Below are 27,383 nucleotides of genomic sequence, written 5' to 3' on the forward strand. Positions count from 1 at the left end.
AGATTTAAGCTTAAAAAGTGAGAAATACTTACCAACCAATCACTTACACGCTTTCTGGTGACGTCACACTTGGATTACTTTTTACCTCTCTCCTTCCCTCCGAGTTCCCAGACTGGAGACTGGTCTCTGGGACTTTTATAGCCCCGCTCTGCCGCTGAAACACCCGCCGACGCTGCGAGGCCTTACCTGGGTCTCTGGGACTTTTATAGCCCCGCTGCTGCCGCTGAAACACCCGCCTTGCAGGTTTGCTGCCCAATCAGTAGCAGCGGATATGATGAGGACCCTCATGAGGCGATCTCAGCTCCAGTATTTAAAGGGACGATCCAAAGATGCAAGTTGGAGTTGGGAAGAAGAGAGAAATAAGTGGCGGAATGGATTCCAGACAGGTATATTCTGTGCCCCCTTTCACTGACGCCTCCCTGAATGTGCTGCTGAGGGCTGTCAGGAGTAGGAGAGAGATATTCTTCCCTAGCAACAGGAGGAAGAAGCCTGCAGCTGAGACCAAGAAGGTGTAGCTGGAGGTTGCGGAGGAGTTCAGCAGCAGGAGTGTGGTGCCACGCTCCTGGATTCAGTGTAGGAAGCGGTTTAATGAACTATGCTGATCGGGAAAGGTGAGTACAGTGGCACATCACCTACATTCTGCCGTGCTCAATACCCCAACACCAACTCGGCCTTCTTAAGCCTACTCCATCACATCATGCCTCACACCCATCCTCCTCTTTCTATTGACTTCCTCACGTCCCCATCTATCCATCCACTAGTTCCATTCACCGTCACCAAATGCACTCCATCCATCGAATTACACTCACTTATAGGTCTGTTCTTTCCCTCGATGCAGAAGAAGAGAGCACAGAACATGAGGGCGAGGGATGATGGCGAAAGGGGTCATGGAAGTAGGGACTTCACACAAAGCGCTTCCACTTCTCACCCACAACCCACCTCTCAGTTAATAGTTCACATGTTGCTGCGTCTCCCAATGGCTGCCCCTGCATAGGTGCAGGTGGAGCAGTCTTTAGCAGGGCCCTCACGGGCTCAAAACCCCAGAGGATGTTGGCCAAGAGCATCTCAGCAGTCAGAGCAGGGATCTGAGCAGCCTGCCTCTACCTCTGCTGAAGCCACACAGGTTGCAACACATAGGAGTAGCAGAAAAAGCAAGAGTAAGGCTTTGTAGTTCCACAAGGGTGTGCACATGGGTGTCTGATAAAATGTTGTTTTGATAAGTGTTTGTTCTTTATTTAGCTCACATAAATGTTATTCTTTTTCACCACTTTCCCATCTTGTCCATTCTTGGGTGCTGTGTGGTCAGTGGCCTTCTAACTTGTTTGATGATGAATGGAAGGCTGTGGAAGCAAAAAAGCTGAGGGTAGTCGTGACTTTGATAGCCACTGGTCGCACATGGCCACCAGGCCCAGCAGGCATCAGGTCTTCTTCTTGGAAGCTGCAGAGGTCTGCCAACACCTAACGTGACACCCTGAGCCTTCTAACACACTGGTGTTCAGACGTGAGCCTCTGCCTATAGACCCTGTTTCGTGGTTAGTGCTTCCTCTGAGCTGCACCAATTTGCTGGTTGCCTCTCTGCTGCTCCCCTCTCTCCTATGCAGCTATAGGTCTGTGACCAGCAGACTGCCAGTGCTGTTGTTGATCATCTTGGTCCTCATCTGAGGTCCAATCTGAGGCAGAAAAAGTGACACCCATCCTTCTGCGATAGAGAAAACCTCCAAAGTGCAGAAATTGACCTCCAAAGTGTAGAAAGTAACATCTCAGCAAAAGTATTGTGAACAAACCCTTTCCCACTAGCAGATAAGAAAGCAGCTGAGTACTGAATATTTACTGCCATCTTTCCCTGAGATTGATTTAGCCACCCCAATTGCCGCTGTGCACTTGCCTTGCTTTCACTGGCGAGTTTCAGGAAGCTCGGGAAACCCGTGGACTCGACGTTAAACTGAAAAGTGTGTTGAAATATCACTCTAATTGAATGATTAACATATGGTCATTGGCAACCCGCCTCTCCCGAGGGGCTTGTGCACATGCAGCCAAACACGTTCGAGTGAAATGGGGAAGTCAACACATTGGAACCGGCTTCCCGACACGCTGTTAATTTCACTGGTTTTAACATGCACCAAAACCCGTACCCAAACCCACGCGCTACTGCAGATTAAAATCAGCCTACAATTTTTCATTAAGCAGTACCTGATATTTCTTTGGTACGTGCATTTTAAAATATAGATAGAATTTTTACTGCAGGGAGGAACCACAGATAAATAGCTACCATTTCTGAACTGCTGAGAATAGTGTTGTTGTAAGCAATGCAGTGTTAGAATATCAGTACAATTTCTGAAACAGGCTACTTTTCTTTTACATGTCACTTATGTATGAGCCATGAACTTGCAATGTGCGCCCCATCATAGGTTCCTTGTAAAATGAGAGTGAAATAAAGAGCATATTGTTTTTTGTGAACAATGATCTGTAATTCTCCTGGGAATGCATTGGCATGCAAACACATTTGCCCCAATACATGTACATGTACATGATTATTTTGGGCACACAGGACATTCCAGATTTTCCAAGGTCACCTCATTTGCAGACCCCTGGTATGCTGCCATCAGGACTTGCAGCGCACACTGGGAGCACGGAGGATGGAGGGAAGCAGAATTTCTCAGGAGGAGCATAAATTGCTGATACAGCTCCCTAAAGCTGCACCTGCACTTTCTGTTTTCTGCAAATTGTTCAGTTCTGCTTATTTAGCTATGTATTGTGCTAAGATGAGCCAGTGTCATCAACTCCCAGGGAAGGGGACGGAGGACAGCTCCCTTTACTGAGAAAGCCCTGGACATCATACTGAGGGAGGCGATAGCAAGGAGGCATTCTATTTTTGGCTATGAAGAGCAAGAATATAAGAAATAGGAACAGGAGTAGGTAATTCGGCCCTTTGAGCCTGCTCCGCCATTCAATAATATCATGGCTGATCCTCACCCTCAACTCCACCTACTCGCGCTATCCCCTTATCCCTCGGTTCCCTTAGTATCCAAAAATCTATCAATCCCTGAAAACAGCAAAGAATGACTGAAAGATTAATAAGGAGAGAAAAATTAGAGTACAAGAGAAAGCTAGCTAGAAATATAAAAACAGGTAGTAAGAGTTTCTATAGATATTTAAAAAAGAAAAGAGTTAGCAAAGTGAGTGTTGGGCCTATAAAAAGTGAGTCTGGGGAATTAATATTGGAAAATAATGAGATGGCAGTTGAATTGAACAGGTATTTTGCATCGGTCTTCACTATAGAGCATACAAGTAACCTCCCAGAAATAGCTGTAAATCAGGAAATGGAAGGGAGGGAGGAACTCAAGAAAATTATAATCACCAGGGAAGTGGTACTGAGCAAATTGTTGGAGCTGTGGGCTGATAATTCCCCGGGTCCTGATGGACTTCATCCTAGGGTCTTAAAAGAAGTGGCTGGTGAGATAGTTGATGCGTTGGTTTTAATTTTCCAAAATTCCCTAGATTCAGGGAAGGTTCCATTAGATTGGAAAATAGTGAATGTAACTCCTTTATTCAAAAAGGGAGGGAGACAGAAAGCAGGAAACTACAGGCCAGTTAGCTTAATATCTGTCATAGGGAAGATGTTAGAAGCTATTATTAAAGACATTATAACAGGGCACTTAGAAAAGTTCAAAGTAATCATGCAGAGTTAACATGGTTTTGTGCAAGGGAAATCATGTTTAACCAATTTACTGGAGTTCTTTGAGGAATTAACATGTGCTGTGGATAAAGGGGAACCGGTGGATGTACTGTACTTAGATTTCCAGAAGGCATTTGATAAGGTGCCACATCAAAGGTTATTGCAGAAAATAAAAGCTCATGGTGTAGGGGGTAACATATTGGCATGGATAGAAGATTGGCTAGCTAACAGAAAACAGAGAGTAGGCATAAATGGGTCATTTTCTGATTGGCAAGATGTAATGAGTGGTGTGCCACAGGGATCAGTGCTGGGGCCTCAACTTTTTACAATTTATATAAATGACTTGGATGAAGGGACCGAAGGTATGGTTGCTAAATTTGCTGATGACACAAAGATAGGTAGGAAAGTAAATTGTGAAGAGGACATAAGGAGGCTACAAAAGGATATAGATAGGTTAAGTGAGTGGGCAAAGATCTGGCAAATGGAGTATAATGTGGGAAAATGTGAAGTTGCCCATTTTGGCAGTGATGTAAGAAAACTACTAGGCACTTGGTCTAAGCGTTAAACAAAGCTTTAATCAACTGTTTTACAACATGGAGGTCTAGTTGTGTCCTTCACTAGTTCCTGTTAAGAATGTCCTGCGCAAGCTGGGCCCGTGCCCGAGTATTTATACTCTCCCTGGACAGCGCCACCCGCAGGCAGCTCAGTTCATTCATGTCAGGCAGGAAGAATAAAAGAGAAGCATATTATTTAAATGGTGTGCGATTACAGAGCTCTGAGATGCAGCGGGATCTGGGTGTCCTAGTGTATGTAAGATTTCACAATAATTTCAAAATATTCTACAGTTCCGAAGATTGATTTTTGATTAAAGAATACCTGGGTAGAATATACCTTTATAAATCCAGGGATCAAAATGGCCGTCAGACCTCATGGCAGAAGACAAAAGACAGTCTCTGTTCAAAGCACAAGCTGACAAAAAGGACTTGAAAGGCAGCCTGTGTGTGTCTGTGAAAAAGGATAATCAAAGATGGCTGTCCGACCTCGTGGCAGAAGACACCACACAGTCTGTGTGCATATGAAAAGGGAAAATCAAAGATGGCTGACAAAGGATTTAGAAAATAAACCAGCCCTGAAGCAATGGAGTATTTAAACTTTCAATCAAAGGCAGTTTGGCGAGTTTCCCTGCAGGACAATCAATGTTTGTTTATAGTCTACAATGTTGACACAAAGGATTAACCACTTGAGACTGCCAATCAATTGCGGTTGGGCATGACCACAGGACAACCAGATTGTTCACACTAACATCCAAGGGCTGTATACTCAGCAATTAAGGAAATAGACATGCTTTTTTCAAACCAAGACAGCTCTATTCAAACCCATCACGATGAATGGGGTTACATTCAAAAACCCATCATACATTCAAAAACCCATCACAAGGGAAATGGGTAATTCATCCAAACCCCAGCACAGTCAATGGGGACATTGGATCCCTTTTGTTTAGCCCAGATGCATCTGGATTTGGGCAGGAAGATTTTGGCCCCAAATGGGGCATAAGATAGCTTCTCAAGAAGCCATCTCTCTCTCTCTCTCTGCAGCCTCACCTCCATGCCCCATCTACAACTCGGGAGCCCGCCCAAGGGAGTGGAATACCAGCAGTTACTTTTACACACTGGGGTATTTCCGTTTTCGGGGTGGTGAAGAACCTAAGACCGCAAGGGCATGGGGCAGGCATTCATTGGTGAGCATACATTTTCTGGCCCATTACAAGGCAACTTAGAATAGGTATAGGGGTGGGAGTTAAGGGGAATTTTGTTAAAACTGTAATTTTAGTCAATTTTCCCTCATTGTGTCCGTTTTCTCCTCCCCTATTTAAGTAACAGTGTTGCACTAAGCAGAAAAGTGCTGTTGTGGACACTAAGGGTGCTGTATTAAAACTGCTGTATTTAAGTAACTGTGTTGCACTAAGCAGAAAAGTGCTGTAGTGGACACTAAGGGTGCTGTATTAAAACTGCTGTATTTAAGTAACTGTGTTGCACTAAGCAGAAAAGTGCTGTAGTGGACACTAAGGGTGCTGTATTAATAGTGCTGTATTTAAGTAACAGTGTTGAACTAAGCAGGAAAGTGCTGTAGTGGACACTAAGTGTGCTGTATTAAAAGTGCTGTATTTAAGTAACTGTGTTGCACTAAGCAGAAAAGTGCTGTCGTGGACACTAAGGGTGCTGTATTAATAGTGCTGTATTTAAGTAACAGTGTTGCACTAAGCAGGAAAGTGCTGTAGTGGACACTAAGTGTGCTGCATTAAAAGTGCTGTATTTAAGTAACAGTGTTGCACTAAGCAGAAAAGTGCTGTCGTGGACACCAAGTGTGCTGTATTAAAAGTGCTGTATTTAAGTAACAGTGTTGCACTAAGCAGGAAAGTGCTGTAGTGGACACTAAGGCCTAGAAATTCAGTTGGCTGCGCCAGCCGTTAGCGCCTTAGGAGGAGTAGATCTTGAGCACTAGGCGCTTAGCGCCCGGGCGCAGCGCGATCTGCGCCTCGCCCCAACTTCAGTAGACATTTAGCGCCAGTGCAAAGTCATTGCGTGCGCTCATCTGCGCGCGCAGATCATGACGTCATTTCGTCGTGCAACGCCCTTTGTGCGCCCGGAACCGGAACTTCACTCGCGCCGCCCCGTTGTGCGCCTGGCGGCCCGAACGACTGTGAAGTGGAATGGTACACAGCCGAGGCGGGCCGCGGGGAGCGCAAATTAAAGGGCACTCCTGCAGTAGAAAAGGCAGCCGTTTTGCAACACTCCTTCTTTGGGAGGAGGAGGAGGAGGAGGAACAACAACAAAGTGATGGAGAGAAGCCCTCCCCAAAAACACAAATACACTAGTCTCGGCCTGTCAAAAAAACAAATCCACCCTCCCCCTTTAAGAGCTCATCGGAGCCAGAGTGTCTGCCGGCAATCAGCAGCTTGCCGCACCTGCCCTGCGCCCAACTTCCGGTGTTAGCGCCCCGGGCTGCCGGCTTAGCGCCTAATGATAGTCGTGCATTGCCTGTTTTAGCGCAGCAGCAACCTCTTAGGGCGATGCAACTGAATATCGGCAAAGGGGGCTCGACTTTACGCCGGGCGCAAACTTTAGCGGCTGCCCGACTTTACCGCCCCAAAAGTGGCTATACTGAATTTCTAGGCCTAAGTGTGCTGTATTAATAGTGCTGTATTGAAGTAACAGTGTTGGGTTAAGCAGAAGTGCTGTACCAGGCATAAGGGTGTTGTATCGATTATTTTTAAGTTGTTTCTTTCTTTTTGTTTCAATAAATACTGGTCTGTTTTGCACCCAACCACGAGTCATGTTTTTTTCTGTCTACATCGCTACCGAATAAGTCCGGCGGTCAGAACCAGGAATAGGGGAGCGATTCGAAATCGCACGGGGGTCCCTGGAGCAGCTCAGGGGCTCCTGACTGGCCAGAGACAATAACCCCAACCCTGCTAATAATTCCTACATGTATGAATCGCAAAATGTTACTATGCAGGTACAGCAAGTAATTAGGAAAGCTAATAGAATGTTATTGTTTATTGCGAGGGGAATTGAATACAAAAGTAGGGAGATTATGCTTCAGTTACACAGGGCATTGGTGAGACCACATCTGGAGTACTGTGTACAGTATTGGTCTCCTTATTTAAGGAAGGATGTAAATGTGTAGGAAGCAGTTCAGAGAAGGTTTACTAGACTAATACCTGGAATGGGCAGGTTGTCTGAGTGCGGTTTCAACAGAGTGCTGTGAGTTGGGTGAGTCAGAGTTAGGTGAGGAGTGGAAGGAGGAGCTCACTTGCTTCACCTTTGTTTTTCCTAAATTTTCACCCTGTAGGAAGAGGCCGCTGTCGGGAGCAGCAGGAGAGTAGTGAGTTTTTAAACTCACTTTCACGGGCTTTTTCTCGCAGACCGGCAATTCCAAAAGTGACGCGGGCAAGAGGAAGCAGCTGATAGGGTGAGTATGGCCAGGTGAGTATTTATACTACTCTACAGTTTGACAGTTAAAGTTAATAGTTTATAAAGTTTATAAGGTCTTAATTTTTGTGGTTATATTTTCTAAGGTCTCTGTTGTGTATTGGGGAGGGATAGTAACCAAGGGCCCTTGAGTATATCATTTAATTGCAGTGTAATTGGTGGTATTGATTTGATTTAAGTTAATTTAAATTAATTGAAGGGTAAATCATGACAGCATAGCTTGGCCCCATGGCATGCTCCTGCTGCACTATGTGGGAAATCAGGAACACTTCATGTGTCCCGGACGACCATGTGCGCAGGAAGTGTATCCAGCTGCAGCTACTGGCAGACCGCATTGCAGCGCTGGAGCTGTGAATGGATACATACTGGAGCATTTGCGATGCTGAGGACGTTGTGGATATCACATTTAATCAGTTGGTCACACCGCAGGTAAAGGCTGCACAGGCAGGAAGGGAATGGGTGACCGCCAGGCAGAGTAGCAGGTGAAGGCAGGTAGTGCAGGGGTCCCCTGTGGCCATCCCCCTCTCAAACAGATATACCGCTTTGGATATTGTTGAGGGAGATGGCTTATCAGGGGAAGGCAGCAGCAGCCAACTTCCTGGCACTGTGGGTAGTTCTGCTGCACAGGATCGGAGGAAAAAGAGGAGAGATATAGCGATAGGGGATTCTACTGTAAGGGGAATAGATAGGCGTTTCTGCGGCCGCAAACGAGACTCCAGGATGGTATGTTGCCTCCCTGGTGCAAGGGTCAAGGATGTCTTGGAGCGGCTGCAGAGCATTTGGAGGAGGAGGGTGAACAGCCAGTTGTCGTGGTGCATATAAGTACCAATGATATAGGTAAAAACTGGGATGAGGTCCTAAAAGCTGAATATAGGGAGTTAGGAGGTCAATTAAAAAATAGGATCTCAAAGGTAATAATCTCACAATTGCTAGCAGTGCCACATGCTAGTCAGAGTAGAAATAGAAGACTATTTCAGCTGAATACGTGGCAAGAGGAATGGTGCAAGGGGGAGGGATTCAAATTCCTGGGACATTGGAACCAGTTCTGGGGGAGGTGGGACCAGTATACACTGGACGGTTTGCACCTGGGCAGGACAGGGCCCGATGTCCTAGGGGGAGTGTTTGCTAGTGCTGTTGGGGAGGGTTTAAACTAAAATGGCAGGGGGTTGGGTACCTGTGCAGGGAGACAGAGGAAAGGGAAGCAAGTATAGAAGCAAAAGACAGGGAGGAGAACAGCAAAAGTGGCAGTTGTAAGGTTCTCAGGGTTCCCACGTTCCCCCAAAGTTATTAATAAAAGGGACCCTGTGTGGACAATTTAAAAAGGGTACCCAAAAGATGGCGTCCGCACCTTGTGACCAAAAGCTCATAAGAATTTAAAAAGCTTGGACTCTGTAGCACAAACAGGCAGCTTTGGGAAATCAAAACTTAAAATGCATTTCAGTGAAAAGGACTTTGTGTTTGAAAAGCCAGACAGCTAGGCAAACATTGAATATGCATTGCATCAGATCAAAACAGATCAGCCCAGTTAGGCCTAAGCGTAAGGCCATTAGTTTGTCCGCATAAATAAACGGAAACAACTCAAGGGAGCCACCAAGGCTGGACAGGACAATTAAAATGCATTAATGACAATACAACCCGGACATCGGGGCCATTAGGTGCGATAAACGGCCATCTAAAGCCAGTTAACTTAGATTGGTATATCATTTAAAACAGCCCGCCAAAAGTTGGACAATAGACTGACCTGATTTGGCGCGCAGATAAGGGTTTTCGATGGGAGTATAATTATAGGCCCATTGGTAGCCACGTTGATTGCTCGCGCTCTCTCTTCCTCCTGCGCTTGCCACCTAGCCACTGCCCGTGGCTTCCCCAAATCCATCAGGGACGCTGGCACAGCACCAGGCGAACGCGGGCAGACCAGACCAGGCCAGGCCAGGCCAGACGAGACGAGATGAGACGAAACGAAATAAGACGAGATGATTCGGGTAAGATGAGATGATTTCGAAGAAGATTGAAGAATGCTTTGAATAATCGGGCCTTCAATCCAGCCGACCGTCGACTATCTTCATGCAACATTCAACCGCCACCCGAAGAAGAAGAACCATCATCCCTGTGAGGTAAATACCCAAGCAAAGACTTTAATCTCGGGGTACTTTACCGGGACGATGCCCTTGCCGCGCCCTGAGACCACGTGACGACGGCAAGCTCCAGAGAGCACAAAGAGCAAACCCCAAAATCCCACAACCGTTATAACTCAGCAGATTTTGACTTGGTGAGCATGAATTCCTGGCCCCTCTTAGCTTAATCTAGTTAGGTATTATAGGTGGGATAAGGGTTAAGGGATTTTATTAATGTGTGTTGTTCCCTCGCTGTGCCGTGTGTTCCCCATTCCCATTTAAGTATATATATTCTTTTGATAAGCCTGTAACTACATAGTGACTTCTTAGTATTTGTAATTTTTACTTCTGTTTTAATAAAATCCTGGTTTTCTCACATCCAAACCACTTGTCTACTCGTTTTCTGTATTGCCGCTTGTACCTAAGTCCGGTGTCGAGAACCCAGGGGTGTGGGAGCGATTCGAACCGCTCACAGGCAGTCAGGGGCATAACTGACTGGGCACACACCACCCCCTACAGAAAATGGCGACCACGGCAGGACACCGGCAACAGGGTTGCGATACAGTAGACAATGGTTCGGATGAGCAAACCATGATGGAGGAAAGGATTTCTGAATATGTATTTAGCAAGGTGAATATCACTAAGAAGTGGATCACCACTCTGTTAAGGGCTGGGCATCTGGTACATGCAGCAGCTAAGTGGACAGAGGGAAAGGAACACAAGAAGTCCTTAGAGAAGGCAGTCTGGCTGATGCGTTTCAAAAAGCAGGTCCAGCTTTTGGACGGGCTCATTGCAGCACAGGCAGCCGAGTTAAAGGAGTCAGCCCTGGAGATCCAGGATAAGGCTCTAGCAGGTGAGAAGTTATTGGTAGCATTGCAGGCCTTGAATGAGAAGGGAGTGTATTTAATGGGAGAACGCCAGGCCCAGTTGGAATACCTACGGTGCCAAGTCACCGAAGCCAAGAGAAATGAGTTACAGTTGCGGGAAAAGAACGCCTGCTTGGCAAGGCAAGTTAGGGAACAAGAAGAGAAAGTACAGGAGGTAAAGGCAGCTTAAAAGCTAGTGAGCGAACAGAGCTTTGAGGTGGCAGACCACGGCCCCTGCAAGGAACAGATAGAGAATCTGAGCCTGACCCAAAGGAAGGCAAAAGGCATGGTATGCCTTATAAGCTGAAGGCAGGTCAGGCGGAATTTATGGGGAACGAGGGGAGGACAGTTCAAACATCACTGGTGTTGCCCAGGGACGACCCGGTTGAGGGACAGGAGGTCTCACGACCACCACCCGTAACGCCAGTTTCAGCGAGGTTTGGCAGCAAGGGGGGGGTGGAGCCAGAGGTGGAAGCAGAGATGGAGCAACCCCCGCCAGAGAAGTCGGAGCCGGGACTGATGTGCCCAGCCCGGCATCGGAGGTTCGGCCCACCCGTCAATGAGGACGATGAGGGACCCCTCCAAAACCAGCTCCTATTACCCTATAGCACCCAACAGCTTAGGACTATGGTGAACCATATCCCAAAGCTCTCCGAAAAGGGAGACACCCCGATGCACGTCAGTGACATAGAGCAGGCAGCCAGCGTCAACGACTGCGATGGCGCTGAGCTGGCCAAGATGCTGCTATTCTCCCTGGAGAGTAGTCTCCTCCAATCCCTCTCTGACGAGTGTAAGAAGGAGCAGAGCGGGTATGAGGAGCTCAGGGATGAAGTTCTGGAGGCCATGGGGATGAATCAGGGAAGTCCTTTCTCCCGTGTGGAGAAAACTGTCCAGCTAGCAGGGGAAACCCCGCAGGCTTTCGCGGACCAGTTATGGCCGGTGTACCGGAGTGCCTGTCCGGGGACGCCGAACCGGGTGTTCCTGAACGGGGATCCCCTGGCCCATTGGTTCCGTTGCCTGGTGACAAACAGCTTGCCACAGGTCCGGGCCAAGGCAGAAGTCTGGTTCGACCCCAAGAACCCCCAGACCACCGAACTTACGGTGATCAGACAGTTGACTCTAGCCTATAAAAATGGTAGGGGAACCGATGCACATCCACCTAAGGGGAAGGTGCATGAGGTAAAACCCGGACCGGGTAGGAAAGAGTGGCACCAGGAAGGGAATAAACCCCCAACACAAAGACGAATTGTTACGGGTGCGGGAAGGATGGTCACTGGCGGAAGGAGTGCAAAAACACTTGGAAAGATAACAAGGGAAAGAATTCCACAGCCCCAGCCCAAAAGGTGGGGCAGGAATCCCTCCCGCAGAGGTCGAGTCACTTTTGGACACCATGAGGTCCTTATTGACTGGCCAGGGGAGAGTAGCAGCCACTACCGGTGCTCTGACCCCGTCAACCGCACCCAACCAACAGCCCTGACTAGAGCCAGCGCAGCCTGTTTACCTGTGTTCTCTCCGGTACGATGAATGGAAAAGACCCCTCTTGGAGATGGAGGTAGAAAAGGTGACGGGGACCTATCACAGAAACCCCACTGCAGATAGAGGCCATTTCGGCCCATCGAGCCTGCACCGACACATATCCCACCCGATCCCCGTAACCCCTACACCAACACATATCCCACCCTATCCCCGTAACCCCATGTATTTAATCCCCCTAACACTAAGGGTCAATTTATCATAGCCAATCAACCTAACCCGCACATCTTTGGACTGTGGGAGGAAACCAGAGCACCCGGAGAAAACCCACGCAAACACAGGGAGAATGTGCAAACTCCACACAGACAGTCACCCGAGGCCGGATTCGAACCCGGGTCCCTGTCGCTGTGAGGCAACAGTGCTAACCACTATGCCACCGTGCTGCCCTATCTTTTGGACACGGGGGCATCATGCACCTTGGTCCACTCAGCTAACCCCAGCACCTCACCTCTATCTAACGGGGTCCCATACAGTCTGTCGGGGTTCACAGGCAAAGAACAGGCTGGCTCATTTTCCATCCCGCTTGCCATTCGTTAAGGACCGCGCCGCTCTAAGTGGACCTGTGTCCTGATGAAATGGGAAGTGGAGGGTGGAAGAGGGGTCCTGGGAGCCAACTGTATTGCAGGCCACGGGATCCTAGTAGATTTGAGAAATCATTGTCTATGGGGGGCAGGTAAAGGAAAGGACGGTGAGGTAGTAGTGATCCCAGGAAAGGAAGGGAAGGGGACCCTATGCACCATGTAGCCCAAAGAGGGTTATAACCTCGAGCTTATGGTCAGCAACACCCTACAGGAGTTCCAGGCATTTGTGCAGGCCCACCTGGCCACATTTGCCACACACAAACACGACTGCGGGAGGGTCAACAGGTTTGAGGTCAGCGTAGATGGGGAACCCATGGCCCGACCACAGAAACAGTATAATTTCCCCAGGGAAGCAGAGCCAGACATGGAAGCAGCCATTTCCTCGTTAGTGCAGCAGGGAGTTCTGAGACCGATAGCCACCCACGTAAACTCTCCATTGTGGCCGGTTTGGAAGCAGGACAATTCCTGGAGGGCCACAGTGGACTATCGGGTGCTCAATAGTAACATCCCCACCTGTGCACCCACGGTAGCAGCAGTTGCCGACCTGATAGGTTTAAAGTCCGCGCCTCAATAACACACGGACTTCGGGAGAACAGTTTAACAGGTACTTTACTGAACAAGAGGCAGCTTGAAACTGAAACTACAGAAGCCTGCTAGGGCCTTTTATACAGGGGTGGTCACTGCCAGTACTGCAGTCTAAGACCAGTTATTCCCTTAAAGGGACATACACAATTCCTCCCCTTTTAGATAAACAGTACATAACATTCATTTAACAACTAAATAATAACTAATTACAATTACAATTTTCTCAGTAATATATACATCAACTGGAATAGTCATTTATAAGTTCAGTCTTTGAGGAGGCTTCCTGATCCGGACTGGAATGGGCCTTTCTCGAGTACCTTGTTCTGGCGGTGGAGTCAATTCTGGCTCATTGTCATTGGTTGGTTCGTCAGCTTCCAATACCCCTGCTTCTGAGGTAGACACAATCTGTACTTCGGGCTCATTACCAGGTGCACATGCTTGTGGTACAGGTTTGGCTTGTTCCTGTGACTCTAGAATCTGGTCAGCATGGCGTCTCACGATGCTCTCTCCAACGTCCACTGTGTACATTAGTGGTCCCTGCTGTGTGCATATCGTGCCTGGCTGCCATTTTTCTGTTCGGTAGTCGCGGGCCAAGACTGGTTGCCCTATCTTGAAGCTCCTGGTTGACTTCTCATTTATGTGCTGGAACTGCTTATCCTCAACATCTCATCTTATGTTTGGTTTGAGCAAATCCAAGCGACATCTTAGTCTCCGGTTAAAAAACAGTACGGCTGGAGTTTGGTTGGTTACTGCATCTGTTGCATTCCGGTAAGCAAACAGGAAGTTATCTACCTTGTGTTGCAGTGGTATGTCGTCATTATACATTGCCTTTATGGCCTTTTTAAAGGTCTGAACAAACCTCTCAGCCAATCCATTTGTGGCTGGATGATATGGGGCAGATGTGTAATGTTTCACCCCATTATTCTTCAGGAACCTCCGGAAATCCTCAGACACAAACTGTGGGCCATTGTCGGAACAGATCTGTTCTGGCAACCCATTCCTGGCGAAGATGGTCCTTAGGACTGCAATAGTTTTCTCCGTGGTGGTGGAGGACATTTTAATGACCTCTGGCCATTTCGAATGGGCGTCCACAGCGATTAGAAACATTGAGTCCATAAATGGACCAGCGAAATCAATGTGTACCCATTGCCATGGAGATGAGGGCCACTCCCATGGATGTAGCGGGGCTTGTGGTGGAGCATTTTGGACCTTCTGGCATCCTGTGCATCTCTTGGTCATATCCTCGATTTCTTTATCGATTCCCGGCCACCACACAAACGTCCTGGCTAGGCTATTCATTTTTACCCCTCCCAGATGACCCTCGTGAAGCTCATTGAGGACTCTATCTCTCAACTTGGGTGGAATTACCACTCGGGATCCACACATCAAGGTTCCCCGGCACACTGACAGCTGTTCCCTCCTTGGCGAGAATGCTGGCAACAGTGAGTCGCCATATGCTGGCCATCCCTTCACCGTCAAATCATAGACCCGAGAGAGTGTCGGGTCATTTTGGGTTTCCTTCTCAATACTTGCGTTTGTAACAGGCAAAGATTCGACTATGGTTGCATGGAATATCTCAACAGGGTCCACTGCAGGTGCTTCTTCCGCCGTAGGCAATGGTAGGCGTGACAGCCCATCAGCGTTTCCATGTTGTTTCGTACCTTTGTACTCTATGTCATACTGATATGCCCCTAGAAAAAGTGACCATCTTTGCAGCTGTTGCGCCGTCATCACTGGAATGCTCTTCTTTGGGTTAAAAATTGAGACCAGCGGTTGATGATCAGTCAGTAGGGTGAATTTCTGCCCGTGCAGATAGTGATTGAACTTCTTCACCCCCCACACCAGGCTGAGGGCCTCCCTGTCAATCTGGGCGTAGTTACGCTCGGCTGAGGTTAGCGAGCGCGATGCAAAGGCTATTGGCCTCTCTGAACCATCACGGAATTTGTGTGACAGCACCGCTCCAATGCCGTAAGGTGACGCATCACATGCCAACCGAATCGGTAGTGTTGGGTTGTAGTGGGCCAATACTTCTTTTGAAGTGATTTGGCATTTACATTCCTGAAAGGCACGCTTACACTCATCACTCCATTTCCATGTTACACCAGTTTGAAGGAGGGCGTTCAGTGGGTGCAGAATTGTAGGTAAATTCGGCAAGAACTTACGATAGTAGTTCACCAACCCGAGGAACGAATTCAGTTGCGACACATTTTCTGGTGCTGGAGCCTTGACTACAGCCTCAATCTTGTCTGGCAACTTATGCAACCCTTCCTCATCAATCATGTGGCCACAATACGAGATTTGTCTCCTGAAGAACTCGCATTTGGGACGGTTGGCTCGTAGCCCATATTCCTGCAATATCGTGAGCACCTGTTCCAGGTTGGCAAGGTGTTCATTGTCATTTTCGCCCGTAACCAGGATGGCGTCCAAATAACACTGGGTCCCCGGGATCCCTTGCAGGACTTGTTCCATTGCCCTCTGCCACATAGCCGGGCCGATGCTACCCCAAATACCAGTCGATTGTACTGGTAAAGGCCTTTGTGAGTGTTTATCGTGAGGTATTTCCTAGATGCTTCTTCTACCTCCATTTGTAGATACGCTTGAGCCAGGTCAATCTGTGTAAAACGTTTCCCTCCAGATAGTGAGGCAAAAATATCTTCTATCCACGGAAGCGGATACTGTACTTTGTGCAGGACTGGGTTCACAGTCACCTTGAAGTCCCCACAGGTGCGAACCTTCCTTGGCTCCCCAGGCGTGCTGCTCAATGCTTTCTTCATTACAGGAATGATGGGTGTGGCCCACTCGCTCCAGTCCACCTTAGACAGCACCCCTGAACGCTCCAGACTCTCCAGTTCAGCTTCCACAGCTGGGCGTATCGCGTATGGCACCGGTCTGGCCTTGAAAAATTTTGTGGTTGTGTTTTCCTCAATCTTTATGGTTGCCTTTACTCCTTTTAGAGTCCCAAGTCCTTTTTGGAACACCTCTTCTGCGTCAGATAGAATTTGTGACAGACGTCCAGGTTCGACGTCATCATCTTTTTTGTCAGTCATAGTTAGTGCCAGAATGGAATGCCAATCTAATTGTAGTCTTCGGATCCATTCACGTCCCAGTAATGGTGGTCCTCCATCTCGTAGTATATACATGTATAGTTTCTGTGTTTCCTTTCCGTTATATTCAACTGGCACCCTTATTTTTCCTCTGGGGTAGACCTTTTGCCCCGTGTATGTCTTCAATACAATGGACGTGTCCTTTAAGGGTATGTGTGAGAATAGCCGCTCATAGTCTCGTCGATTCATGACAGTTAGGGCTGATCCTGTGTCCAATTCCATCTTCACTGGGGACCCTGCTATCATGAGGGTGACCCAAATGGTTCGGTGATCTTCTTTTGCGATCACGTTGTGTAACTTTAAACAACTTAGTCGCCTGCTCCCGGAGTCCTTATCACTCTCCTGATCTTCTGAACTACTATCTGTCAGTTTCTTTACTTTCCTGTACTGTTCCTTCGTAGTTCTTGTCGTGTTGGTCTTCTTTCCCGACCTGCAGACTCTTGCTATATGTCCCATTTTCCCGCATTGCCTGCATATTTTGTCTTTAAACCAGCAGTCCTTCTGCTCATGGGTTGTTCTGCGCAGTGATAGCACTTTTCAGCTCCATACGCCATTTCGTTAGCGCTGTATTCTTGTGGTTTCTGTTGTATTTCCGCAGCTCCCCGTGCTGCTGCTTCACAGGATACTGCCACCCTGAAAGCCTGTTCTAGCGTCAGGTCCTTTTTTGAAAGTAGCCGTTTCTGGGTTCCTTCACTCTGGAGCCCGCAGACAAACTTATCCCGTAAGGTGTCTGCCAGTCCTGCTCCGAACTGGCAGTGCTTCGATAACTTGCGTAGTTCCGTAAGATAGTCAGCATTGCTCTCATCTTTGTGCTGGTTTCTTTTATGGAACTTGAATCTTTCTGCTATCAGCAGTGGTGTAGGGCTTAGATTTTCCTGTAAGATATGAACAATCTTCTCAAAACGTTTCTCCATTGGTTTAGCTGGGGTAATTAAATTCCGCAATAGGCCGTACGTACTCGCACCCATCAGATTTAATAATACCGACGCCCTCTTTCCATCAGCCACCTCATTTGCCTTGCAGTACACTTCAATTCTTTCCACATACGTGGTCCAGTCTTCTACCTCATTGTCGAAAGCAGTGATACTGCCACTTTTCGGCATCTTGGCCGATTTAAAATGGCGCCACCCGCGCTTTTGCTTCTTCCCCAATGGAATAAATTGGCGCCTCCCGCGCTTTTGCTTCTTCCCCAACGGGATAAAATGGCGCCTCCCGCGCTTTTGCTTCTTCCCCTTACTGCCACGCTGCTCCTAGCATTCTACGGGGTAATGGCGGCGACCCGCAGCTTTGGCGCGTCTCGCTTTCCTCCCCCCCCGTTTAGTTTCTCTCCGCTGTCCTGTTCTCGAGGACTGACCGCGCCCTGTGCGCTCCACCCTCTCTCTCTTGTTTTCTTTTCCCGGCGACGCTGTGTGGCCCGATTTGTAGAGCCGCTCGATCGAGCTTGAGCCCGCCGCAGTCCGGAAGGGTCAGCGCGCTACCTGCTACCAGCACGATTCACTGGAACCACAGTCTCTCCCGCAATTCTCCAAACACCGATGGATTCTTTGGGCGGTTGCCCTCGGTCGACGCCTGTTGCTCAGACTGCGACCTTCCAGGACCTTCCTTTCAGGCGAGATCCCCGTGAGATGATGCCACACTGCAGGTGAGTTCGAACTTACTCGTCGCCACTGTAAAGTCCGCGCCTCAATAACACACGGACTTCGGGAGAACAGTTTAACAGGTACTTTACTGAACAAGAGGCAGCTTGAAACTGAAACTACAGAAGCCTGCTAGGGCCTTTTATACAGGGGTGGTCACTGCCGGTACTGCAGTCTAAGACCAGTTATTCCCTTAAAGGGACATACACAACAATAGGAAGTATTCCAGCATCCGCGACCACTTTCACGGTGCTGGATATTTCCAACTGGTTTTGGTCCACCCCTTTACAAAGGGAGGATCAGTACAAGTTTGCCTTTACGTTTAAAGGGCAACAGTACATGTGGAATTGCTTGCCGCAGGGTTTCCACAACAGCCCCAGCATTTTCCATCAGTGCATGGCAAACAGTTTAAAGGATTTTAGCCAGCCCAGACAGTTGGTTCAATATGTGGATGACCTGCTCCTGTTCACCGATTCAAGAGAGGAGCATGGCCCACTATTGGCCGAACAGCTGGAGCTGCTTGGGCAAAAGGGTTTTAAAGTAAATCACAAGAAAGTGCAGATCGGCCAGCAGGAGGTGAAATTCCTAGGCCTGACCGTGCGCGCTGGAGAAAGGCCTATAGATAAGGCTAGGAGGGAAGTGGTACAGGAGTTACCGGTCCCCAACACAGGCACGAGTGTGAGGTCGTTTCTACGGCTAACCGGGTACTGCAGAGACTTTATTGAGGACTATGCAGCCATCGCAGCCCCTCTGCTCCGATTCCTACACAAGGGAGTGGAGTGGCTTTGGGATGAGGGTTGCCAGGCAGCATTCGTCAGGCTCAAGAAAGACTTGCAGACTGCGCCAGCTTTAGGGGCCATAGATGGGGGGAAAGAGTTTTTCCTGGAGGTAGCAGCCAGCGGGGATAGCCAGAGTGCTGTGCTGCTCCAAGAGCGGCATGGCAGGCTAAGGCCGGTGGTATACTCCTCTAGGATGCTCACAGATGTGGAAAGGAGCTACTCCAATTGTGAGAGGCACCTCTTGGCCACATATTGGGCTGTGAAAAGATTGCTGATCTTCACAGGCACCTCTCCCATCACCCTCCTCACCCATCACACACCCACCCAGATGCTTCTGGATGGGAGAATCAAGGATGGAACAGTGAGCAGCGCCCGCATTGCTCGCTGGACCCTCCTCCTCTCACAGATGGATCTTAAGGAGAAGGGTCTCTGCGAGCCAAAGCTCGCAGCCAACCTGGTATATCCTGGAACAGCCCATCGGTGTTCCATTGAAGGGGTTTGGGAAGTGAACATAGGTTTATGGGCCGGGATACATCCCACAGGCCGCAAAATCTATGTAGACGGTTCCAGCACGGTATCTGCTGGCGAGCGACTCATGGGGTGTGGAGTTTAAGACCCAGCGGCAAACATTGCCCTCGCGATTAAGCTCCCCAGCACCATGAGCACCCAGCAGGCTGAACTCTCTGCGGTAGTGTACGTCGTTACACCCCCCAAAATCTTCCCTACCCCATACACGATTTGCTTGGACAGCATGTTCACTTGCAATTCGTGTGCGGAGTACCTGGCCATCTGGTCCCGCCGCGGATACGCCTCCGCCGGCGGGAGACCCCTCACAGTAAAACCCCTGCTGGAAAAGATCCTAGCAGCAGTGGGGGAGGAAGGGGAGATTTTCATCCACAAGGTGAAGGCCCATTCCTCCACAGAACCCCGCAGTCAAGGCAACCAGCAGGCTGACATGCTCGCCAGGGAGGGTGCCCGCACAGGCACTTTCTGGAACCCCTATGGGTCCAGACCCATGGCGGCAGTCAGAGGTAGGGATGGGACCCAAGGGAGTGCAGGGGTAGCTTTAGCCCCGGACCTTAAGACGGCCCAAGCCCAAGGCCCCATCCTCAATGCGGTCCTCAGTGCGGTGACTGAGGGGAAAAGGGTAGAGGGTCCGTACGGCACAGCAACCCTCTCCGTCAAAGAGGGCATGCTGTTCCGAGGGGAACAGTGGCTTCTGCCGCAGCAGCACTGGAGAGAATTTCTTCAACTGGCCCATGAGGATCCAGGAGTGGGACGCCCCGGGCCTGAGACCACCTGGCAGCGGGTTGAACAGGCGGGATGGTGGCCGGGACTCAGGGAAGATGTCCACGAGCTCTGTGCAAGCTGTCTTGTGTGCGCTGTGAATAACCCTGACCCCCACAAAAGGAAGGTACCCATGGGACACGTCAGGAGGGTAGAGGGACCATGGCAGTCGATACAGGTCGACTACATCGGGCCACTGCCCACCACCCAGGGAGGCTATAATACTGCCTAGTCCTGGTGGATGTGTTCACCAAATGGGTAGAGGCCTTCCCCTGCAGAACAGCCACAGCTCTGGGTACTGCCAGGATCCTGGTCCGGGAGGTGTTCTCGCGGTGGGGACTACCGCAGTATGTGGAGTCCGACCAAGGGAGCCACTTCACCGGACAGGTGATGCAGAATACCCTTATGCTGCTAGGCATCGAGGGGAAGTGGCACGTGGCCCACAACCAGCAGTCATCAGGGATTGTGGAAAGAATGAATAGGACCCAAAAGTAAGGTTGAGGAAGGAGACGGTGGACTCGCCCCGTAAATGGGCCGAGGTCCTACCGTTGGTTCTGATGGGGATCCGGGCCAGCCAGTCTAAAAGCACGGGGTATTCACCGTACGAGCTGATGACTGGCAGGGTTATGCGGACCCCCACCCATGTACTAGCCCCGGTGCCCACGGAGGGTCAGCTCAGGGTGGTAAACCGTGACAGGTTCGCCCGAAACCTTTTTGAGCACCTTAAACAGGTCCACGAGCAGGCGGCTGGGAACATGGGAAGACAGCATCGGAGTAACCGATTGCTGCTCGAACCCCGAAAGCACCACGAGTGGGAGGTAGGAGATCAGGTCATGGTGAGGAACTATGCCCGAGTAGGAAGTTTGGAACCATTGTACATGGGGCCCTACAGCATTGTAGATAAAGCCAGCCCCATGGTATACGCCGTTAAGATGCCTCGGCGCACCAAATGGTTCCATATTAACCAGTGCAAACTGTTTCAACCTGAGAGGAGAAAACAGCCAGTTGGGGTAGGATCTGAGGATCAAAATTCTCAGCCTGTAGCAGGAGCAAGTTCACAGACTGCACGGGCAGGCGCTGTGGCTTGTTTAAGGGGAGGGGCCATCCCGCCCACCGATTGGGGCACCCCCGCCTCTTCTGGGATCCAGATGAGGAGGGGCCCGAGGGTGAAGACACTGCCCCTATCCCAGGTGTAGAAGAGGCGGGACCTGAGGGCGAAGACCCCGCCCCGGACCCAGGTTCGGGGCCTGGGGGTGGAGACTCTCAGCCTGCAGCGACGGGCTGCGAAGAGTTACTTGCCCCCTAGCCCAGGTTCGGGAGAGGTCAAACCTAATGGGGAAGATCCCCAGCCAGCGGTAGTGGTAAGCCCACAGACCGCACCGGAGGGGGCAGCAGTTCGGGTTAAAGGCCAAGCAGCCAAGAAAACCCCACCTGCCAAAGTCCCTAGACGGTCCCCACGGATGCCCCAGCCGAGAAAGCCATGGTCACCAGGTCCCCAGTTTAAAGGGACAGCCTCCCGAGGCAGGGGGAAGTCAAAGGACAGAGGTCCCCAGCCAGCAGCCGCTGGATGAGAACAAGGTAGTGTTCAAAGCCATTATAATTTCACAGAAATATTTTTACACTCTAGAGCAGAAAACAGTAGGGATGGGGGCTAAGATATTGGATATTGTGATTCCACACTGGTGGGACATTTTCAATAACATAGAGGTCCCTTCGTGGATCAGACTGGCTTCCCGCATTCTCGTGGTTTGCCAGTTAGGGATAGTGTTGTATCTAGTCTGCATCCAGTGCAAGGGAAAAGGTCAGATGCTAGAATTCCGAAACCAGAGGATCTGGAAGGAACATTATGTGAATGTGGAGGGAGATGTGCCTGTTTGAGTTTTTTGTATTTCTGATTAAAGATTGTTGCTTCTTGTGTTTTGTTGTTTTTAATAAAGATTTTTTGTGACGTGTTGTTAATAAAGATGTATGTGTACCAAGTGGTGCAGGGGTGTCGGACCCCCTTCATGCTTGGATGTGTGTAAAAGACTGTAATTATTCTATGTATGCTTATGTACACTACATTTTCGCGGAATGGGAAGTACATGTGTCGTGGGATCATAGATAGGCAATTACAGGGGATAATTGACTATGGAGGGTCGGAAATTTTGCTCACCTTGTAAGGATGATACTTCAAGCAAGTTTTAGTATCACAGGGGGGAGTGTAAGGTTCTCAAAATTCCCACATTCCCCCAAGGTTATTAATAAAAGGGACCCTGTATGGACAATTTAAAAAGGGTACCCAAAAGATGGCGTCCGCACCTTGTGACCAAAAGCTCGTAAGAATTTAAAAAGCTTGGACTCTGAAGCACAATCAGGCAGCTTTGGGAAATCGAAACTTAAAATGCATTTCAGTGAAAAGGACTTTATGTTTGAAAAGCCAGATAGCTAGGCAAACATTGAATATGCATTGTGTCAGATCGAAGCAGATCAGCCCAGTTAGGGCTAAGCGTAAGGCCATTAATTTGTCCGCATAAATAATCGGAAACAGCTCAAGGGAGCCACCAAGGCTGGACAGGCCGATTAAAATGCATTAATGACAATACAACCCGGACATCAGGGCCATTAGGTGTGATAAACGGCCATCGAAAGCCAGTTAACTTAGATTGGTATAATCATTTAAAACAGCCTACCAAAAGTTGGACAATAGACTGACCTGATTTGGCGCACAGATAAGGGTTTTCAATGGGAGTATAATTATAGGCCCATTGGTAGCCACGTTGCTTGCTCGCGCTTTCTGTTCCTCCTGCGCTTGCCACCTAACCACTGCCCGTGGCTTCCCCAAATCCATCAGGGACGCTAGCACAGCACCAGGCGAACGCGGACAGACCAGACCAGGCCAGGCCAGGCCAGATGAGATGAGACAAGACGAGACGAGACGAAATAAGACGAGATGATTCGGGTAAAACGAGATGATTTCGAAGAAGATTGAAGAACGCTTCGAATAATTAGGCCTTCAATCCAGCCGACCGTTGACTATCTTCATGCAACATTCAACCGCCACCCGAAGAAGAAGAACCATCATCCCTGCGAGATAAAGTACCCAAGCAAAGACTTTAATCTCGGGGTACTTTACCAGGACGACGCCCTTGCCGCGCCCTGAGACCACGTGATGATGGTAAGCTCCAGAGAGCACAAAGAGCGAACCCCAAAACCCCACAACCGTTATAATACAGCAGATTTTGACTTGGTGAGCATGAATTCCTGGCCCCTCTTAGCTTAATCTAGTTAGGTATTATAGGTGGGATAAGGGTTAAGGGATTTTATAAATGTGTGTTGTTCCCTCGATGTGCTGTGTGTTCCCCATTCCCATTTAATATAAGAACATAAGAACATAAGAAATAGGAGCAGGAGTAGGCCAATCGGCCCCTCGAGCCTGCTCCGCCATTCAATAAGATCATGGCTGATCTGATCCTAACCGCCAATCTACTATCACAGAACCATCTCCTGAATCTAACAGAATTAGACACATGAAATAGGAGCAAGATCAGGCTACACGGCCCCTGGGCCCGCTCCGCTACCCACAGGGCCATGTCCTATCCGAACCTAGACTCATGTCCAAATTCCTGCCTGCTCCCCGTAACCCTTAATTCCCTTTACTTCTAGGAAACTGTCTATTTCTGTTTTAAATTTATGTAATGATGTAGCTTCTACAGCTTTTTAGGGCAGCATATTCCATGGACCTACCACCGTCTGAGTGAAGTAGTTCCTCCTCATCTCAGTTTTGAAAGAGCAGCCCCTTATTCTAAGACTATGCCCCCTATTTCTAGTTTCACCCATCATCGGGAACATCCTCCCCGCATCCACCCGATCCAACCCCTTCACAATCTTATATGTTTCAATAAGATCGCCTCTCATTCTTCTGAACTCCAATGAGTAGAGTCCCAATCTACTCAACCTCTCCTCATATGTCCATCCCCTCATCCCCGGGATTAACCGAGTGAACCTTCTTTGTACTGACTCGAGAGCAAGTATGTCTTTTCTTAAGTATGGACACCAAAACTGTACGCAATATTCCAGGTGCGGTCTCACCAATACCTTGTACAACTGAAGCAATACCTCCCTATTTTTATATTCTATCCCCCTAGCAATGAAAGCCAACATTCCATTGGCCTTCTTAATCACTTGCTGCACCTACATACTAACCTTTTGAGTTTCGTGCACCAGGACCCCCAGATCCCTTTGTACTTCAGTACTTTCCAGTTTCTTGCCATTAAGATAATAACTTGCTCTATGATTTTTCCTGCCAAAGTGCATAACCTCACACTTTCCAGTATTGTATTCCATCTGTCAAATCTCTGCCAACTTACTTAGCCTGTCTATGTCCCTTTGCAGGTTTATTGTGTCCTCCTCACTCACTACTTTCCCTCCCATCTTAGTATCACCTGCAAACTTTGATATGTTACACTCGGTCCTCTCCTCCAAATCGTTAATATAGATTGTAAAGAGTTGGGGACCCAGCACTAACCCCTGCGGAACACCACTAGCCACTGATTGCCAGTCTGAGAATGAACCATTGATCCCAACTCTCTGCCTTCTGTTAGATAGCCAATCCTCTATCCATGCCAGAATATTACCCCCAATCCCGTGATTTTTTATCTTAAGCAATAATCTTTTGTGCGGCACCTTGTCAAATGCCTTTTGGAAGTCTAAATACACTACGTCCACTGGTTCCCCTTTATCCACCCTATATGTTACTTCCTCAAAGAACTCCAGCAAATTTGTCAAACATGACTTCCCCTTCATAAAACCATGCTGACTTTGTCCTATCAGCTTATGATTATCCAAATGTCCTGTTACTGTCTCCTTAATAATGGACTCCAAAATTTTACCTACCACAGATGTTAGGCTAACCGCTCTATAGTTTCCAGCCTTCTGTCTACTGCCCTTTTTAAATAAGGGTGTTACATTAGCAGTTTTCCAGTCTGCCGGGACCTTTGCTGAGTCCAGGGAGTTTTGGAAAATTATTACTAATGCATCCACAATCCCTACCGCCACTTCCCTCAAGACCCTAGGATGTAAGCCATCAGGTCCAGGTGATTTATCTGCCTTGAGTCCCATTATTTTACCGAGTACCACTTCCTTAGTGATTTTGATCGTGTTTAGCTCCTCCCCTCCTATAGCCCCCTGTTTGTCCAGTGTTGGGATATTCTTAGTGTCCTCTACTGTAAAGAATGCTACAAAATATTCATTCAGTGCTTTTGCCATCTCCATATTTCCCACCATTAATTTCCTGGTCTCATCCTCTAAGGGACCAACATTTACTTTAGCCACCCTTTTTCTTTTTATATAACTATAAAAACTCTTACTATCTGTTTTTACATTTTTTGCTAATTTACTTTCATAATCTATCTTCCCTTTCTTAATCAATCTTTTTGTTATTTTTTGCTGTCTTTTAAAGTTTTCCCAATCCTGTATCCTCCCACTAGATTTGGCTACCTTATATGCCCTTGTTTTTAGTCGAATACTATCCTTACTATCCTTAATTTCTTTTCTTAGCCACGGATGGCTCTTTTCTTCTCAGTGGAATATATTTTTTTTGGAAGTTGTAAAATAACTCCTTAAATGTACACCACTGATCATGTATCATCTTACCCTTTAATCTATTTTCCCAATCCACTCTACTCAATTCCGCTCTCATACCTTCATAGTCTCCTTTATTCAAGCTTAGCATGCTTGTTTGAGATCCAACCTTCTCACCCTCTAATTGAATATGTAATTCAACCATGTTATGGTCACTCATTCCAAGGGGATCCTTTACTAGGACATTTTTAATTAATCCTGTCTCGTTACACAGGACCAGATCTAAGGTTGCTTGCCCCCTGGTCAGTTCCATTACATACTGCTCAAGAAACCCATCCCTAATACACTCAATGAACTCATCCTCAAGGCAGCCCTGCCCAATTTGATTTGTCCAATTAATATGATGGTTAAAATCCCCCATAATTATAGATGTTCCCTTATTACAAGCCTCAACTATTTCCTGATTGATACTCCGTCCAACAGAGTTGCAACTGTTCAGAGGCCTATAGACTACGCCCACTAGTGTTTTTTTTCCCCTTATTATTCCTTATCTCCACCCAAACTGTTTCATTATCCTGATCTTTTGACCCAATATCATTTCTCTGTATTACAGTGATTCCTTCGTTTATTAACATAGCCACCCCAACTCCCCTTCCTTCCTGCCTGTTCTTCCTGATCGTTAAATAACCTGGTATGTTTAATTCCCAGGCATTGTCACCCTGCAGCCATGTTTCTGTAATGGCCACAAGATCATACACATATGTCGTTATTTGTGCCATTAACTCGTCTATTTTGTTACGAATGCTACATGCATTCAGATAGAGAACTTTCAAATATGTTAATTATATATATTCTTTTGATATGCCTTTAACTACATAGTGACTTCTCAGTATTTGTAATTTTTACTTCTGTTTTAATAAAATCTTGGTTTTCTCACATCCAAACAACATGTCTACTCGTTTTCTGTAATGCCGACTGTACCTAAGTCCGGTGTCGAGAACCCAGGGGTTTGGGAGTGATTCGAACTGCTCACAGGCAGTCAGGCGCATAACTGGCTGGGCACAAGCCACCCACTACACAGTCGGAGAAATCAAAGGTTTAAATCAAACATGGCCACAGTAAATAATAATTTGAAAAGGTCTAAGAGTGTTAATAAAACAAGCCTGAAGGCTTTGTTTCTTAATGCGGGGAGCATTTGTAATAAGGTGGATGAATTAGGTGTGCAATTAGATGTAAACGGATAGGATATGATTGGGATTATGCAAACATGGCTCCAGGGTGACCAAGTCTGGGAACTCAACATCCAGGCGTATTCAATATTCAGGAAAGACAGGCAAAAAGGAAAAGGAGGTGGGGTAGCATTGCTGGTTAAAGAGGAGATTAACACAATAGTAAGGAAGGATATTAGCTCTAATGATGTGGAATCTGTATGGGTAGAGCTGAAAAATACCAAGGGGCAGAAAACATTAGTGGGAGTTGTATACAGACCCCCAAAGAGTAATGCTGAGGTTGGAGATGGCATTAAACAGGAAATTAGAGATGCGTGCAATAAGGGCACAGCAGTTATCATGGGTGATTTTAATCTACATATAGATTGGACTAACCAAAATTAGTAACATACTGTGGAGGAGGAATTCCTGGAGTGTATACGGGATGGTTTCCTGGAC

This window comes from Somniosus microcephalus, chromosome 8, assembly GCF_052327205.1.
Source record: "Somniosus microcephalus isolate GS21.2 chromosome 8, FLI_Smic_1.0, whole genome shotgun sequence".
Classification (NCBI taxonomy): Eukaryota; Metazoa; Chordata; class Chondrichthyes; order Squaliformes; family Somniosidae; genus Somniosus; species Somniosus microcephalus.